Raw genomic sequence first — 2,928 nt, 5'->3', positions numbered from 1 at the left:
ATTTTAGATCAAGATCCACAGTATCAAAATCGGCACCAATGCCGGTAGGCCAAGAGCGCGGTATGGTACACCCCCGTGCCATTTCGGCATGAACCAACAAGCAAACCAGCAAGGGAGGGGGAGAGAAAGAGAGAGAGAGGAGAAGGAGGGCGAAGGAGAGGGAGAGGGAGAGGGAGAGGGAGAGGGAGGAAGGGAGGGAGAGAGCGGGAGAGCACGGTGGAGAGAGAGGGAGAGGCGAAGGGAGGGAGAGAGGGTGAAGGAAAGATAGAAAAAGAGAGAGGGAGGGGAAGAGCAAGGGAGGGAGAGAGAGGGCGGCAATGAGCGGCAGCCGCCCGAATAGGACTAAGGGATAGGGGATAGGGGTCGCCCCTGTTTCGAAAGGAAACAGGGGCTTCCTCCCCCTCTTTTTAATTTTTTTGATTATTTTAAGTAAAGTTAGTTTTCATTGCCGACTTCATTTATTATTTTTATTTTTTGAATTTATTTTAAGTAAAGACAGAAATAGCTACCAGCTTCACTTTAAAAAAATAAAATAATATATTAAAAAGGGCTAAAAACTCTGTTTCCTTTGAAAGCCCTCTCTTTTTCCTCCCTCGATTTTATTTTGGCGACACCGCTCACCGCCACCCTCTCCCTCACTTCCTCCCTCTCTCTCTCTCTCTCTCTCCCTCTCCCTTCCTTTCCGATTTCCCTCACTTCTCTTTCCTTCTCCCTCCCCCTCCCTTTTCTTCTCTTTCCTTCTCCTTCCCCCCTTCCTTTCCAATTTCACGGTTTTATTGCCAGTACCAGATTGTAATTTGTGCAAGAGGCAGTCTATCAGTCCAACCATGCACTAATTAATTAGTAAATGTTCTTGTTGAACTTCATCTGGGTCATTCAATTTCTTACAAGAAGAAGAGTTAGCATTTTCAAAACTAGTCTCTTGCAATGGTTTACCCATAATCAATCTACAAGAACTGAGATCTCAGTAGCGATCCATGCTCCGATATGATCTATCCAAATATTCATGGATCTACTTGCAGGAGCGGCCCAATAAATTTGGGGGCCTAAGGCCGTCTTGTATTTGAGGCCTTTCCTACAGTGGGCCGGCCTAAGGGGCCATTTTTTTGAGGCCTTTCTTGCGGTGGGTCTTTTTTGGGCTGGGGCATTAGACGACCGTCTAAGTTGCTTAAGGGTTGGACGGGCCCTATCTAGTTGAATAGATCTATTTTGACTATATGCTTCTATGTGCACCAACTGCTCAACCAATATCTTGAGTTTTTCAATTCAATCTTTACTGAAGGAGGCACTTTAATTGTAACAAAAATTTCTTGAATCAATCTAAAAATAAAGCAGCCAGAAGTAATACAAAACATGTCCGCAATATAATAAAGACACGAGCAACGATATCGAAAATAATAATGATTATCATAACAATAACAGTAACAATTGTTTCCTCTTACACTCCTCGTACATGAATGGCTAGGATTTATCTAGCTGTCTCTCAAAGATAATAAAATAGCACCATAATAACAACAACAGCGATATCAAGAACCTATCCAAAAAACCATCTAGGATTGTAAGAACTAATTAAAAATCACAGGTTTCTTGTGCAAGAGCAACAATGCATGGAGGGCTTCGTTTTCGGCAGGCGCTAACATTCTTGTTTCCTCGCTAGAACTCTCTTTGTAAGAGTCGTCCTCGTAATTTAGCATCACCATGAGAAGCTCCCCTTCCATGATCCCTCCATCACCCTCCTCCCTAATCTGGCAGCCTGCTCGCCGCTGCACCCTGACCGCCCACGTCTCGAGGATGTCGCCGGCCGTCAAGTGATTGTCCTTCAGGAACTTGTGGTAGTCGGGGCCCCTGAAGCGGAAGCATTTCTTGCCGCTGTGTAGTTTCTTCAACTTCATATGGTACACCCGTCCCAGCCGGTCAAGAACGCTCACCCTCAACCCATCTCCCACGCCTTGCCGCGTTGCGAGCTGCTTCTCCCCCTCCGTCATCATCTCGAGGAGCACCTGTTTCACCTCCTTCTCCGAGTGCTGCAGACGGTTCTGGTCCGGGTTGACGTCGGTTTGGGAAAGCTTCTTTCCTAGCACGCGCACCGGGCGGTTGATGATGCCCAGTCCCAACAATGTTTGCATCAGCCATTCGCATGGCTGCACTTCGGTGCATAGCTTCTCGCAGGGGGCGCGACTGCGGTGGCCACGGTTGTCGCCGCTCGTTCCCGTTGTCGTATTTCTCGTCTCCTCCCCCACCTGGTTGGGCTTGTTGCTTCTTGGTTCTTGAAATGATCTCCTCTTCTCGGCGGGTTGGGCGGGATCTTCGAGGCCGTTCTTGGCTTCATGATCTTCTGTCGGGCGATTGCCATGGCTACGGTTGCCACCGCTCGTTGCTGCTGTGGTCTTTCCCGTCTCCTCCTCCGCCTGGTTGGGCTGGCTTCCTGGTTCTTGAATTGTTTTCCTCTTCTTGGCGGGTGGCTCGGGATCTTCGAGGCCGTTCTTGGCTTCAAGATCTTCTGCCAGGCGATTGCCATGGCTATGGTTGCCACCGCTCGTTGCTGTTGTGTTCTTTCCCGTCTCCTCCTCCACCAGGTTGGGCTGGCTGCCTGGTTCTTGAAATATTTTCCTCTTCTTCGGAGGTAGGTAGCGATCTTGGGGGGTGTTCTTCGCTTCAAGATCTTCTATGAAACCCATGTCGCCACGGAACAAAGATTAGATGGAGTTGATGCTGCTTCTTGATATAGCCACGATCTGGAAAGGAAGCAAGAGAGATTGGGGAGAGGATGTAAGCCCCGGTCCTTTATAGGGGTTTTCCTTCCTATTTCTATAATGAATCGGAGAGCTCCAAATCTGAAAGCGAAAAGGTTTCGGATTAGACGCATAACACAGGTGAAAGCGCTTAAAATCTAGATACTCCTCTTTTTATGCGGACTCTCTTGTATGC

This window comes from Phoenix dactylifera, chromosome 8, assembly GCF_051530095.1.
Source record: "Phoenix dactylifera cultivar Ajwa chromosome 8, Ajwa_hap1_PhDact_Kaust_v1.1, whole genome shotgun sequence".
NCBI classification, from domain to species: Eukaryota; Viridiplantae; Streptophyta; class Magnoliopsida; order Arecales; family Arecaceae; genus Phoenix; species Phoenix dactylifera.
Note: the sequence above shows the minus strand (reverse complement) of the source record.